Source organism: Cibotium barometz, chromosome 28 (assembly GCF_041138505.1).
Source record: "Cibotium barometz isolate CiBa-2024 chromosome 28, ASM4113850v1, whole genome shotgun sequence".
In the NCBI taxonomy this organism is placed as follows: domain Eukaryota; kingdom Viridiplantae; phylum Streptophyta; class Polypodiopsida; order Cyatheales; family Cibotiaceae; genus Cibotium; species Cibotium barometz.
In genome coordinates this window covers 29,927,663-29,944,519 of record NC_141073.1, presented here as the reverse complement: position 1 = coordinate 29,944,519, position 16,857 = coordinate 29,927,663, and positions in this window count along the sequence as shown.

Below are 16,857 nucleotides of genomic sequence, written 5' to 3'. Positions count from 1 at the left end.
TCTGGAAAGTTTTGATAAGTCTAAAAACTCAGTTTTAGAGAGCTCTCCTAATTTGTCTACATTTTCTGGATGGTAGGTGACTTCGTAGCGAACACCATCTCCACCCATGTACATGTTACCCTGGTCATTGACTAGAGGTGCTCTATCAAGTTCTGAGAAAATGTCTGCGATCTTAACAAGATACCGTTGTTGTGGATCCCTAAAGATCTCAGCTCCTTGAGCATTTGTGTAGACATATTGGAGTCTCACATTAAGTGTTAACCCCATGGTGTCGACTTCAAATGGATTAAAGGATCTTGTGGGTGTTCTATTTGGGGCTACGGGATGACTATTTGTCGGCCCTAGACTATCCATGGACAATGAACTAGTTGTTCTGGAGGAAAGGGTATCGGATTGGGATTCAGAAAGGGTTTCAGCAATATCTGCCAAATTTCCTATCGATTGGGTCCCACTTTCTTGCGTAGGAACTCTAGAAGGTGCCCTAGGCCCTATGGGGCAGAATCTATAAGACGTCCCGACCGCAAGTGCATAAGGTCAAATTTTTTTGGTTTTTTATGTGTTTTTGTTTTTTTTTGTTTTGTTTTGTTTTTGTTTTTGTTTTTGTTTTTTTTATAAATATATATATATATATTTTAACCTACCTAATCACTAAATGCAACTAAAATGAGTATGTGTGGCATAACTATCTATCCTATTTTATTATTATTATTATTATTTTTAAATGAATTTTTTTATGATTTTATGTTTTTACTTTTTTTTTAATTTACACAAAAATTATGAATCACACTAAAAAAATACTAATTCTGCATAAAGTTACAAAAATTAAAAAATTCAGGTTACACTAATTATGCAAAAAATTAAAAAAAATGAAGAATTACAACATATGCAAAAAAGTAGACTCCTAAAAAACACTTAATTAATTTATAGATTTTTTTAATTTTCTTTTGTTTTCTTCTCCTTTTGTTGTTTTTTTTTGTTTGTTTGTTTGTTTGTTTGTTTGTTTTTTAAACTAATAAATTTCGTGCCAAATATAAATCTACTAATTATGCACGCAATTACAAAATTTAAAAAAAATACAAATAAAAAATGCAAGCTACTTTAATTATGCAAAATTTTACAGAAATTTAAATAATGAACAATGGATTCAAAATACAAAAATAAAAATTATTTTTCTTTTTTTTCTCCTTTTTTTTCTCTTTTTCTTTTTTTTAAATTAAATTGTTTTTTTTTCTTTTTTCTTTTTTTTTCTCTTTTTTTAAAAAAATTGTTTTTCTTTGTTTTTCTTTTTCTTTTTTCTTCTTTTTTCTTCTTTTTTCTTTCTTTTTTTTCTATCTCTTTTTCTCTCTTTTTTTTTTAAAAAAAATATTTTTTGTTGTTTTTTTAATATTTATTATTATTATTATTTATTTAAAAATATAAAAAACATGAGAAATTAATAAAAAATTTAAAAAATAAAAAAATTGCAAAGCACCAACCTTATCTTTGTCGCCTCCCGGATTCTACGCTGCGGATTCGATCCGATGACAACCTTATCTGCCAGCTCACCACCGCTTCTGTTTCTTCTTTGCTTTCCCAGCTGCTGCTGGACAGGCGTGCGCTTCTGCTTCTTTCGCTCCCAGTCAGCCGCCTCACATGGCTCTTCTTTCTTCGCGAGCTGCCGCCTACTTCGCTGCCAGCCGCCTTGCTCAACTTCCACTGGCACGTCCCTCCAATGTATAGCTGTCCGCCGCCGTCTACTCCCTTGCTTCCTCTTCCAGCCACCGTCTACTCCTTCGCTTCCCACTTCCAGCCACACCGTCTACTCCTTCGCTTCCCACTTCCAGCCGCCGTCTGCAGGCTGCACCCACTGCTGCAGGCGCCCACAGCTTCGCCTCAGTGCTGCCACGTCAGTATATACACCTTCGCCTTCTCTGCGTTTTCCAACTGGCCGCCTACACCTTCGATGCAGCGCTCAATGCAGCCTTCGCACCACTTCCACGTCAGTATATACCTTCGATGCAGCGCTCAATGCAGCCTTCGCTTTCACAAGGCCTTCTACTCCTTCGCTTCCACTTCCATGTCAGTAAAAAATATATATATATTTTTTTAAAAGCCGCCTTCACTGCACTGGCCGCCTTACAGTTTCATATAGATATATATATATATCTATATATATATATCTATTTATCTTTGCTGCAGACGCCTCCCCACCAAATAACAAAACAACAAAACAATAAAAGAAAAAAGGCTACCTCCAACACTTCCTACCTACCTCTCGCCAACCCCGTTAAAAATACAAAAATAGAAAGTACTTAAATCTGATTAGTGGCGGGATTTCTCTACCGCAATGGGGTTTTAATTTTTTTTTGCTTCTAATCAAAAAACAGAAAACACACAAGGCGCCCTTGAGATCACACACTCAATGCCCTTGCAAACTCTACTCTAATCTACCCTAATCCACGATTTTGCAATCAATGGAGCACTTAGTAAGAAGTAATGGTTAACACCCTTCACTAACTTAGGTGTGCGATCCCCGGCAGCAGCGGCGCCATTGTTTGGGACATCATAGCATAGCGGAGGCTACACTCCAACCCACACACTTTGTCAATCCATGAATGCAACCCGGTTAGCGCATAGAGGCTATCCCGAATGGGAGAAGATTAGTTAACCACACACTAATGACTTCTAGTCCTACTCAATCCTTCTTCCACACTCAAGAAATCAATCTAACATAATCAAAGCATCAAGATTAGGCTACACTTAAGCACAAAAATGCAACTTATGCAAAGAATCTAACATGCAAAGAGCTATCACACAAGCCTCAACTACACATCATTTCATGCACAAGCTTCATCACATGCACTCTACAAATCAGATTTTAGCATCAAAACATCATTAAGAAATCTAGATTAGCAAGTGTGTAGACCATAACCTCATATCATTGAAAATGTAGAGAATAGAGAGTACAAGATTGAAGCAAGAATGGAGATGGAGAGCCTTGGGAGAGCACATGAGAAGGAGCTATGGAGCAAGCTCTCTCTATGAGCCTCTCAACCAAATGACCAAAGAGTCCCCTCTAGCTCTCAAATGGGCCACCTTTTATACAAAAACTCTAGAACTCCCAAAAGTTCCCATGTGGGATTATTGTCAAGCCCTCTCCCACATTCATCTACAACTTGGAACTCTTTTCAAGAGCCCTAAGTGTCTTTTTTGTTGCATCCTTGCATTGATCTTCATTTTCATGTAACAAAAGCCATTAGAACCTAGTAAGGAGACAGAACCCTCTTGGCTCCAAGAATTCTCTGACATCTTCCCTGACGAGCTTACAGGGCTACCGTCTCCTCGAGAAGTTGATCATGAAATCGAGGTGATCCCTGGGGCTCAACCTGTCTCAAAAACGTCCTATAAAATGTCCCTTCCTGAAGCCATTGAACTTAAAGAGTAACTTTCCCAACTCATTGAGCAAGGATTCGTACGCCCCAGTTGCTCTCCTTGGGGGGCACCTGTTCTTTTCCAAAAAAAGAAGGACGAAACTATCTGCCTCTGCATAGATTATCGAGGACTAAATCAAGTCATTGTTAAGAATAAGTATCCTATCCCTCGCATCGACGAACTTCTTGACAGGCTTCATGGGGCCAAAGTCTTCTCAAAAATAGATTTGAGGTCTGGTTACTATCAGATCAAAGTCAAGGAAGCAGATATACCCAAGATAGCCTTCAATACCCGTTATGGCCATTATGAGTTTACTGTAATGTCATTCGGGTTAACCAATGCTCCTGCAACCTTCAACCGCCTAATGCAAGATATATTCCATCCTTACTTGGATGAATTTGTGCTTGTTTTCTTTGATGACATCTTAATCTACTCCAAATCAATGGAAGAGCATGAGGAGCATGTGCGTAGAGTTCTATAATTGTTGCGTAGACACAAACTCTATGCCAAGAAAAGCAAATGTACCTTCTTTACTCATCAAATTGAGTATCTTGGGTTCATCGTCTCCAAAGATGGCATTTCAGTAGACCCCGCCAAGGTCAAAGATATTCTGGAGTGGCCATCCCCTAAATCAGTTCGTGGAGTTCGTGGGTTTTTGGGAATCATGGGATGGTATAGGATTTTTATCAAAGATTATGCCTTGGTAGCTGCACCTTTGGCGGATCTTCTTAAGAAGGATTACAAAATAGTGTGGCTACCAATCCATCAAAACAGTTTTAATCAGCTCAAGGTCATTATTACTTCTGTCCCAGTCCTGAAACTTCCTGATTTTACCAAGGAATTTGAAGTGGTTACTGATGCCAGTAGTCTAGCACACTTGGTGGTGTCTTAGGCCAAGAAGGAAGACCAGTCGCTTATACTTCCTGCAAGCTAAAGTAATATGAAGCAAATTATGCCACCCATGATTTGGAGCTCTTAAGAGTTGTTCATTGCCTCAAATTATGGAGACATTATCTCCCATATTTTTTTACAAATGACTGAGGGTATATTTATAGGTAAGGGAGGCCACTAACAAAGTCCAACTGGGTTATATAATTTTCCAGGTTCAGTTTGACTCAATTTTTGGACCAGTTTGGCTCCCTTTTGTTGATTTCGTTTGGTCCAAGAGCGAGGAGAGATAAAAATATCACAATTTTTTTGAATTAAAAACCCTTCCACACATGTGAAAGAGGCGCCTACCTCAAGAGTCCCCCTTTCCTTTACCAAGGTGTCAAAAATGCATCATTATATCAAAATATCTCATTTTTTTAGTAATATCTCATAATTTTTAACTAATAAACCTTGTACTCAGACAACTCTTCATCTTATTGTGAGCATTTACTCATTTATTCTCCCCTTTAACGTGATAGGTGACCCTTAGAATGGTTTCTCCCCTTTAATCAAAATGATGGGATTCCTGAGAATAGAAGAACTACCATTCTTTCTTGAATGTAAGAGAGCTAGGCAGCAGTGGTGACATTCCCCTTTAAGGTGATGGGATGCCTTGAGAATGGCACTAGTGCCATTCTTCCTTGAATGAAAGGGGAGAATGGTAGTGGTGCCATTGTCCCCTTCAAGGTGATGGTGGGAAGCCTTGAGAATGGCACCACTGCCATTCTTCCATGAAATTTAGGGAGAATGGTAGTGGTGCCATTCTACTGTTTAAGATGATGGGATGGGAGGAGGCATAGAGAATGGCAGTGGTGCCATTCTCCCATTAATCAAGGTGATGGGAGGCCTTGAGAATGGCATCACTGCTGTTCTTCCTAATGCAAGGGAGAATGACAGTGGGGCCATTCCCCCATTCAAGGTGATGGAATGCCTTGAGAACGGTATCATTACCATTCTTTCTATAATGTAAGGAAGAATGGCAGTGGTGCCATTCACCCCTTCAAGGTGATCGGATGGGAGGCCCTGAGAATGACACCACTACCATTATTCCTTTAATGTAAGGGATAATGGCAATGGTGCCATTAACCCCTTCAAGGTGATGAGATGGGAGACCTTAAGAATGGCACCACCTCCATTCTCCCCTTTACGAGCGGCTGATGGTGGGGAGGCCCTGAGAATGGCAGTGGTGCCATTCCCCCCTTCAATCAAGGTGATGGGAGACCATTTATTAAACTACTTGAATGTGGCAATTATAGAGCAACACTTCTTAGATCTAATATTTTGATGGTGTTTATGAAAAACCACAAAGACTCTTGAGATGATGATGGCTCTTGCTACCAAAAATTGCATTTTATAGTGGGTGTACCCAAACTAATTTTCCAAATAAGGATTGTACATAGGTTCAAGAACAACTGCAAGAAACCATTTTGTATTTTCTAAGTCCTTTACCAAAATTGAGGAAGAATGGCACCACTGCCATTCTCCCTTAATTCGAAAAACAGTTGTAAAAAACCATTTTGTTTTTTTAAGTCCCTTTTGATAAATTCCAATGGTGTCATTTTGGGACTATAAATCTCAATGTGACAAGTATAATATCTTCATTCCCATGGGAGGAGTACGGTAATGTGTATGCATGTATCTTTCTTTCTTAATATTGGGGGAATTTGATTAGGTTTTACATTATAAATTAACTAATTTGCATGTTTTAATGTCCAAACATGTAGTTATTTATGCCATAAAACCTATGTTTTGAGGAAAATTGATCATAAAATCCCTAATACTACCATTCTGGGAATTGGGATTTTCTCAAATCACCTAATATGAACCATTTGTTCAACCATTTGTCCCACTGACATTTATATTCATACATCCTCCATGTTGCATATGGGCATCATTTGAACTCATTACATGATGTCAAACACTTGCCAAAAGTTGTTCTCTGTTTTGATGTAAACCTATAAATAGTGATTAACAATCACTAATCCCACTCTAATTGCTTCAAATGAGATCCAAATTCCAGGCCCAAATATTAATTAGCTTTGTATCAATGTCCTCTAACTTTGTATGTGAGGACTTACCCAAATGTTTAAAGTGGAGAGAGTAATTAGTGTTTTAGTGATGCTATATTCACACTAATTACAAATTAATCTCTACTACTCTACTCCAAATCATCTCCTTATTGCTCAATGTACTCAACCAAATGTTACAAAAGCTTCTCTACATCAATGTTCACACATTTTCTAAGTTTCATGTACAATCAAACACCTCATATGACTCAAGAGAGCATCAACCATGTGTAAAACCAGAAAAAATTGCTCCAAGAACTAGTCCAATTAGCATCGCCTACTCCTAGGGCTTTTGGAAGCTTACTATTCACCCCAATGATTGCATATATAGCTTTTATTTGGTCCTATCTATGCTCCAAACACTTTAATGCTTCAAATATTTGCAAGAGTCACCTCCGATGGCATCAATTTGTGGCATATGTTCTCTATTTTTCTGAGGCTTTCAAAATAGTGATTTTCCCACTTATACAATGCAAAGATTTTCTCCAAAATCAATCTAGGGTTTACATATGAGTTGTTATTGCATTCACCAATGCCACATACATGTTTCCTTCACCTATTACATGCATTTTCCTCTTTGCATTCAAGATCTCAAGATTTCCATTAAAGCTTGCAAAACAAAATTTCCACTTACTTTGGGCAACTCAAATCTCACTTTGCTTGTTTCAAATTACATGCAATTTGCTCAAGGGTGTTTAGCTTTGCTTACTTGTGGTCCTTAGCTTTGCTTACCTGTGGTCCTTAGCTTCCAGATTTATTGATTAGGTGTGTGCTCCAAGATTTTTCTCCAAGCTCCAAGCTCCAATGGATAGCTCCAAAAATAAAAATTTCCTCTTCTTCACTCACTCACAAAACCCTAATAGAGAGTGCCAAGCTCTGATACCATGAAAAGAGAGAGGAGATAGCACAAGAGTAGAGAAGCAAACTCTTATTAGCTCTCATTATCTCAAAACATCAACATCTACATGATAGAGAAGCTCCATAGCTTTCCTTCATTGCACACCACAAAAAACAACACACTATACTAGTGATAAGTTCACACTGAAATAACCTAAGTCTAATGTCCACACACTTGCCTAGTTGGACGCGGCCATTATTGTTCACACACACACTGCTAGACTGGTGTCCACATGCCACCACTATCCACCAAATCCCGATGAGCTTGCATTATTAACATGGAGTGATGATTTATTGTGTTTTGTGTTAAGGTATGGCTCTACACTCTCCCATTCTCTTATTCTCTTGTAATGATTTTTGGCTCTTTTTTTGCCTAGAGATCTTTGAGGTCTATGCATGGATAGAGATCTCTATGCATGCATGAATTTCTCTATACATAGATCTATGTATACTCTATGTATGCTTGTTAGAGAGCATCATCTCCTTAGGCTCCATGCATAGCCTTATCCATTAAATCTATGCATGAATAGAGCATACATAGCTCTATTCATGCTTACATAGAGCATGCATAGCTCTATGTATGTATAGAGTCCATAGGCTTTATGCATAGCCCTATCTATAGACTCTATGCATTAATAGAGCATTAATAGAGCATGGATAGTTCTATTCATGCATACATAGAGCATGCATAGCTCTATCTATGAGCATCATACAAAGAGCATGCATAGCTCTATTCATGCATACAAAGAGTATGCATAGCTCTATGTATGCATACATAGATCTATGCATGCGCTCTATAAATGCCATATATCTATGCTCTAATGAGCATATGCAGCTCTATGTGTGCTCATTAGAGAGCGTAGAGTGATATGTTCTCTATGCATAGGCTCCTTACATAGTCTTATGCATAGACTTTATGCATATAGACTCGCATAGAATTTATATATGCTCTATTAATGCCCTTTCTATTATCTAATGAGCATACATAGCTCTATGTATGTTCTTTAGAGAGCATAGAGTTATAGGTCATATGCATAGGCTCTTTACATAGTCTTATGAATAGATTCTATGCATATAGACTTCATCCATAGACTTATGCATAGAATTGGAGCATGGAGTCTATGCATAGAGTTATGAATAGATTCTATAGATATAGAGTCCATGCATACAGTCTTATGAATAGATTCTATGCATATAGGCTTTATCAAATAGACTTATGCGTAGACTTGGAGCATAGAGTCTATGCATAGAGTTATATACATGCCACTAAATTGTTGGCTAGACCACGATTTAGTTGCATGTATAATCACAAAAAGTGGGATTGGATGCCATCGCATAGTGTGCGTCATGTACAACCACTTCCTTTACTCCACGTACAACCATTCCCTTTTCTGATAAAGTCCTGCTTTATTCCTTTCATGCAAGGACACATCTTTAATCAAGTATCAATCTCCTTTGTCCCTCCTTTCTAATCACTCTCATTTCCCTCTTCTTTCCACAAGCAAGCAATTTTCCCTCTTCTCTCTTCCCTCTTATCTAATCACGTGCATTCCCCTCTTCTTTCTTCCTTCCCTCCTATCTAATCACTCTCATTCCTCTCTTACCTCTCCCTCTTCAATCTTGCTCTGTCTTATCTAATCTCCCCCACTCCTCTCTTCTCTCTTCCTCTCTCCTATCTAATCTCCCCCCATTCTATCAAGCAAGAAATCAAGGTAATCTCCCCACTCAAGCAAGAAATCAATGAAGCTCCATCAAGTAAGTAGGAAAGCAATCTCCATCAAGTAAGCATAAGAGTAAGGTAAGTGTCTTTTTCAACCTAAATGGGTTTTTAGTATAAGGGTTTTTCAAATAAACATTAATAAGAAAAGTTATAAGATGGACTTACCTCTTAGATGTTTGTAATGCTCCATCTCTTTTTGTTCGCCTTTCCCTTAACCTTCCCTTATGCTCACAATAAGCCCTCTTTATCTTCCATGGTGTGCTAATCAACTTGAGTTGCAGTTGGGTTTCTTAGGTTAATTTCATTAATTATCATACAAGAATCCATTCTTCAATCTGATTTTAACCCAGGGGGGAGGGCACATGTTTACAACGCTTTAAATATGGGCTTGAGCTTGAGCAACAGTTGTGAGGCTATAACCTGCCGGAAATTCTCCATTTGAAGTTTGGGACTTATTACAGGCATAGAATACTAGTAATAATACCACTACAAAGATTCCACCCGAAAATAGTTGGGAAGGCAGTGCTCGAGCTAGGCTAGATTATTGAAACTTCAAAGATCTATGTTACGTATTGTGAGGCTAAAAGAAATATTTAAAAATATATGCTAAAACTCATGGTTGTAAATACTCAAAATTTTTAATTTAAGATTATCTCAAAATTATGACAAAAGGAGAAATGACCTATATTAGAAAAAAATTATAAAATAACATGGATATACTACTTAAAACTGTGTTTCAAATTATGAAATTATAATACTTAAAATTGAGAAGTATTTTGCAAAGGACGTTGTATATTGACTTGTCAACTTACTTACTAATATAATATACATATAAGTACGTCTCAAAATGTGTTTCAGATATTCATCCCATCAAGGATACATAATTAGTTTTTTTTGGAGAGTTGATAATCTAGATTTTTCAAAAAATTAAAAATAAAATACATATTGTCTCAGTGTGGTGACTACCCAATATGTTGAACTCAATAGCAAGGTGGCTCCTTGGCTTGGTAATCCATTTATCCTAGAGAGAGAGAGAGAGAGAGAGAGAGAGAGAGAGAGAGAGAGAGAGAGAGAGAGAGAGAGAGAGAGAGAGAGATTAAAGGCACTTACTAGGTGATTGTGGTGACACTTCAATTTTCACTACCATAGGTAGTGAGACCAAAATGATGGCTTCTATATGAGATGATTTAAAACTACCATTACTCATTATAGGTGATGGAGATAGTTGGGGCTTGAATGTCGAGAAAGTAATAGAGATGGCGAGAAAGTAATAGAGACGGTGGTATATTGAACAACCACAAACTAGGTGATTAAGTTTATGCATTGCTTCAAAGGCATAAAGATCTATTGTACTATTACAAGTTAATGCATTATTGAAAGGCATAAAGATTTATTGCTTGAAAGGCACAAAGTATGTTACAAGTTTATGCATGTAATGGATTTTGGTGTGTAAAATATGCCCAAAATTTTATGTATTACCTTAAAATTCCATGCAATGCATATAAGTTTTACATAATAAAATTTTATAGAATGCATGTAATATTTATGGTAAATATATGGTAAATAAGCCCAAAATATATGCATTGTATAAACTACGCCAAAATCGCATCAAATTTGGCATTGTTACGCCAAATGTACATGCAATTCATCATATTTTCTAGGGCAAATTTTTGTGAAAGTTTGATGCATTTCATAAAAAATAGCATAATCAAGAAAAAACATTCTAAAATATTTCTTTTATATATATATATATATATATATAATTCCATGTCATTTATGCTCTTAAAAAGTATTAAAGCATAGATCATTTTTAGTTTTGGTCCATTTCTTTGTCTCAATAAATTTGATTTTAAACTATTTTTCAAATATACTCCATCTTTTTAACCTTTCTAAATAATACTGATATTGAAGCTCTAAAATACTCATTTTATATATTTAATGAATTCACGTACATAATCTCTCTCTCTTCGCTCCCCTTGGGACATACACACTAGCAAGCACTGTAAGAGAATAGAGGATGTAGTGATGAAACTTATTCGTGTGATTTAGAGAGAGAAGGGAGTAAGAGAAATGGCTATTGTCATCTCATGGTAAGAACGTAGTTATACACACGATTATACACGCCACTAAATTGTTTGTTGGACCATAATTAGCCACATGTATAATCATGAAAACTGGAATTGGATGCCTCCCATAGTGCACATCATGTGTGACCACTTCCTTAACTCCATGTTAATCACATTTTGGATTAACAAAGATGCTCCTCCAATTGAGGATGACATTAATAAGTGTTATGCAAAGGCACTATAAAGGTATATTTTGAGATACTGGCCACCCAAGGCCCTTGTTAGTAAGTTTTGGGAGCCCAATTGTGAATAAGGGCCAGTTGTATATAACGCAATTTCTCATAATGGAAACACAAATCCCCCTTTGTGCTATGACAGATCTTGCTTTGTCTTGTGAGAGAGAGTTCCTCTTCTATACATGTGTATGGGAGAGTGAGAGGAAGATTGCCTTGCATTGTGGTGTGAGCGACACCGTGGTGGTGATAGTGTGGAGGTGGAGATTGGAGGAGTGGAGCTTCCAAAAGCGAGCTTGAAGAGCCTCAAGGGACGTGAGCTTGAAGCATTGGTAAGTACCCAACGATAGTTGTTGTCTATTGCTTATTCCAAATGTGGATGTGTGGAGTTCCCTCTTGGGAGGTGCCACCCATAACATTCTTTTCGTCGTTGCCAGGGAAATACCATTTTTTCATCCATTCTCTTAGAGTTGCAGCTCCCATAATGTAAGATTCACTATTGCCTTTACATTTTGAAGGTGCATTGTGAAAAATTTGTGTAGATAAGGTTTGTGTGGAAGAGAAAAAATTAGAGTAGTTGTGGAAAATTGTGTATTTGGAAGTGTGGTTGAGTACTTGGTATTGCCTAGAGGAAAGCTACACTTGGTTTTTCTTTCAATTTTTGATGATTCTGTAATCAATTGTGTTGCTGTGAGCTAGCAGCTGGTCAGTTTTGTTTTGCTTTTTCAAAAAATCATGAAAATTACAAAAACAAGGAGCCATTGGTTATGTTGGTGACTTGCATTGCATCAATTACTTGGCAAAACCTTTATGGATCTTTTGGATAGGGAAATCACACTCCAAACATCATTCTGTTGATGTACACGTAAAAGTGCAAGAAAGTACTAGTTCACGGCGTGAACCATAGTCTGCTACTTCACGATGTAAAACACTTTCCACAATCAGCGTCAAAAATTTTGGGATTGCCTTACTAAAGTTAGGGCGCCTTATCTTGACACATCTGACACAAAAGAAATGGAAAAACCTTATCTCGTGAAAGTGCAGGAAGTAGTTCACGGCATGAACCATACGTAGTCTACTACTTCACAACGTGAAACACTTTTCGCAATCAGCGTCGAAAATTTTAGGATTGCCTTACTAAAGTTAGGGTGCCTTATCCTCACATGTCTAACACAAGAAACAGGAAAACCTTATTTCATGAAAGTTCACGAAATAGTTCATGACATGAAATACATTCTAGTTCATGACCTGAACCACAATCCACTGGTTCATGGAGATCTGCTATTTCATGAGAAAAGTCTTGTTCATGGTTTAAAGTATTGTCAAACCAATAGGTAAGAGAGGTTCATAAGTGCACCATAGGAGTTGTTTTGACTCAAATTATTGCAGTTCTAAGTTGATATTTCAAAGTGTGAAACACAGTCTACTACTTCATGACGTGAACTGTAGTTTGTTGTTTCACGCGACGAGAAGAGTCAGCTTGACAGAAAAACAATCGTAACGGTTGGAGTAGTGATTTAGCCTGTTAAAACACATTCTCATGCACTTGAGGTCAAGAAAATTCATTGGAGATGAATTTTCTTGACCTCAAGTGCATCAAATCATCCAAGTTCTTCCTACCAAAGAAGTGTTGGTTTAGACCGCTCAGCGAGCACTCAATTGAGTGTTGCAGCTTGGAGAAATCTGACACCATAGAAACTAGTAGCGAACAATCCAAATAGTGCATCAAATCATCCAAGTTCTTCCTACCAAAGAAGTGTTGGTTTAGACCACTCAGTCAATTGAGTGTTGCAGCTTGGAGAAATCTGACACCATAGAAACTAGTAGCGAACAATCCATGGAAGAAGGGCTAAGATTCTCTAGCTTTGGAGAGGAAGAAAAACCAGCTTCAAAGCCCAAGAGAATCTTTGATATGGCCAAGGAATTTTTTGGTCTCCAACATGGCACAAAAGATGAACCGCAATCTGTAGGTATGGGCCCATCAACAAGTGTAGAACACGATCTAAGATAGGATTCACCAACCCAAACTTATGGCCCTAGGAATGCTAACACAGAGAGGATTAGTGGAATGACTCCTAGGTTTAGGTGATAAGGAAAGTGCTGCCAAGGCAGGTCAAATCTTCTTTCCCACATTGGAGAAAGTAAAAATGGACTTGAAGATGGGTGAAGTAGAGCGACAATTTGTAGCTGCTGCTGCTGAGCTTAAAAAGGCAAGAGCTCGATACATGAAGAACAATGGGAGAACAAAGGGAAATGGATAATTTGAGTCTGTTTTGACCACATGGCAAAAGAATCAAAAACATCTAGAAATGCCACTGTAACATGTGGATGGGAATGACAGAAGGAGGAATTCCAGCCTTAGAACCCATAAACCAGGAACCCAAGACTGAGGAATTCCTCGAAACACAAGAAGAAGTGGACAATCTACGTAGGGCATCTGCAGAGCAGGAGGAGAGGATTGTCTCTACACAAGAGAGGATATATAAAAAATGACCAATGATTCCACATTCTTACAGAGAGAATGGAACTTTTAATCCAACAAAGCTAGTTTGAGGCCCGCTTATGATGATGAGCTAGGTGACGAAAATGTACACGGACCTAGCCATAGACTCAAATTGAATAGAAGAACCAATATAGGAAGAGGACGAGGTCTAGGTAGGGGGTAGCTCCTTGAAGGTTAATAGTGGATCTCAACACAGATCTGTTGAATATGGCCGTAAAAAATGGGCAGAGGCATGGCTAGGGAACTAGGCACTGCCCTGGAATCCATACCATCTTAGATGAAGCCACACATCATTTTTTTAAAACTTGTGCAAAAGTTCTTAGGAGATGGGTACCTGATCCAACACATAGAGGTCTTTGAGTCAACCTATGAAACATGTATGCCAATGAGCGATGTAACCATGATACATGCTTTTTTCTCTGACCCTAGAAGGGGAGACCCACCAATGGTATCAAACCTTAAAGCTTGAGGATAAAGTCAATTTCACTCGGCTTAAGAATGTGTTCATACCAAGCTTTGCTCGAAGTGACAAATGGAATCTTGTGGCTCAGCTCCATAACATCAAGCAAAAGGAAAATGAGTCCATGCGGGATTATGTTTCTTGGCTCAAGCACCTAAATTCAAGATGCAAGCTGAGGGAAAGGCTAACTGATGATCAGTTATTGCCCTACTTTTGGAGAGGAGTTCAAGATCATAAGATGCATTATTATCTGGTGTTAGCCACCAACCAACTACTCTAGATATGTGTTGTAAGTTGGTGATTGAATATGAGGATAACATGCTTGAGTTGGTGAAACTAAAAGAAACCAAGGCAGCTTTGGTGGTAGCAGCATCACGAGTATCTAGTCATCAAGACGCGGGATCCAAGAATAAGCAAGTTGGCAACATGATAGTGGAAGAACTCAGTAATGCCATCTTGGAGAAGTTAAAAGTCAGGGATGGGAGAGAAGCACCAAGGATAGTGCTTATAAGCACACTTTGAGAAGCTTTGTGCACTTGAAGATGTTGATGAAGCTTAATGTGGCAATGTTGGTGTTCAATCTCTGTAGACAAAATCATACGAGCACTGAATGCCCTCACCTAAGACCAAGGCAATTACTCTATTGTTCTCACTATTAGAGACTAGGGAACCATGACACTTCCATGTACAGATACCCAAGGATCCAGCCTTTAGCACAACTGCTAGCACCCAAAGTTCCTCTAGCCTTACTAGCACCACCCATGCAAACCAATGTGGCTACAAGACAGTTGAATACCTCCTATTTACCAAGAGGAATGTTCAGAATGCAAGAAATGTTGCCATTGCCACCACATGTCCTACCAACCATAGGCCAAGATCAACCAGGTGTTGATCAAGGAACCCTTGAAAGAAGGAGGAGTCATGTGCAAAGTAGAAGCCAATAACAACTACTATGAGAAACCCATGGAGATCACACCAAAGTACTATGTCTTACAGAATAGCGTGTGAGTACCAGTATTTCAAACCACGATTCAGTGGTTTTTATGCAAAAAGAGGAATTCCCATGATATTTAAGATCCAAGTAATTAAATGGTAAAAGAGGGATTTTTGGCATAATTCAAATTATGAGGATTTATCAAAAGTGAAATTTTGAGCATTATTAATTTTATTGGAAAATATGGGTAGAATTGATTTTTGTAATTGAATATATTTTACTTGAGAAATTTGAGAAAGAATATGAAAATATCCATCGACAAAAAGTACCTTTAACTAGACTAAGTAATTGGCATAAACTTAGAAAAGTCCCATCGGTAGTATCGAAAGTAGAAAACGGTACTAAATGTAAATGAGATGTGATGTGATGTAAATGGATGTGGATGTGGATGTGGATGTGATGAGATGTAAATAGATGTGGATGTGGATGTGATGAGATGTGAATAAGATGTGATGATATGTGAAAGGATGTGCTGTGGTGATGTAAATGGATATGGATGTGGACGTGATGAGATGTGGATGGGATGTGATGTGATGTAAATGGATGTGGATATGAATGTGATGAGATGTGAATAAGATGTGATGATATGTGAAAGGATATAACGTGATGTAAATGGATGAGAATGAGATGTGATGATATGTGAATAGATGTGATGTGATGTAAATGGATGAGAATGAGATGTGATGATATGTGAAAGGATGTGTGTGATGTGATGTAAATGGATGAGAATGAGATGTGATGTGATAGATATGCATGTGAATGAATGAATGGATATGGATAGATGTGAATGTAAATGAACGAATGGATGTGGATGAATGTGATGAGCTGTGAATGGATGTGGATGAATGTGATGAGCTGTGAATGGATGTGGTGTGATATGGATAGATATGGATGTGATGTAATGTGGATGGAATGAATGAGATGAAATGTGGATGGATGTGAACGAGATGTGATAAGATGAGGATAGATGTGACGAGATGTGAATGAGTGTGATGGATGTAAATGGATGAGATGAGATGTGAGTGGATGTGGTGAGATGTGAGTGGATGTGGTGAGATGTGAATGTGAGTGGATGTGGTGAGATGTGAATGTGATGTAATGAGATGATGTGAATGGATGTGATGTGATGTGGATCTAGTTAGATATGAATGGATGAGATATGATGTGGATAGATGAGATGTGATGTGATGTGGACTTGGGTAGATGTGAATGGATGTGAAGTGATGTAAATAGATGTGAACATCATGTGATGATATGTGGATGTGATGTGGATCTGAATGAATGTCGATGGATATGATGTGATATGAAGGGATGAGATGTGATGTGGATATGTTGTGATGTGATGTGATGAGGATAGATGTGAATAGATATGATGAGATGTAACATGATGTGATTGGATGAGAATGGATATGATGAGATGTAATAGATATGATGAGATGTAACATGTTGTGATTGGATGAGAATGGATATGATGATATGATGAGATGTAACATGATGTGATTGGATGAGAATGGATATGATGAGATGTAATAGATATGATGAGATGTAATATGATGTGATTGGATGAGAATGGATGA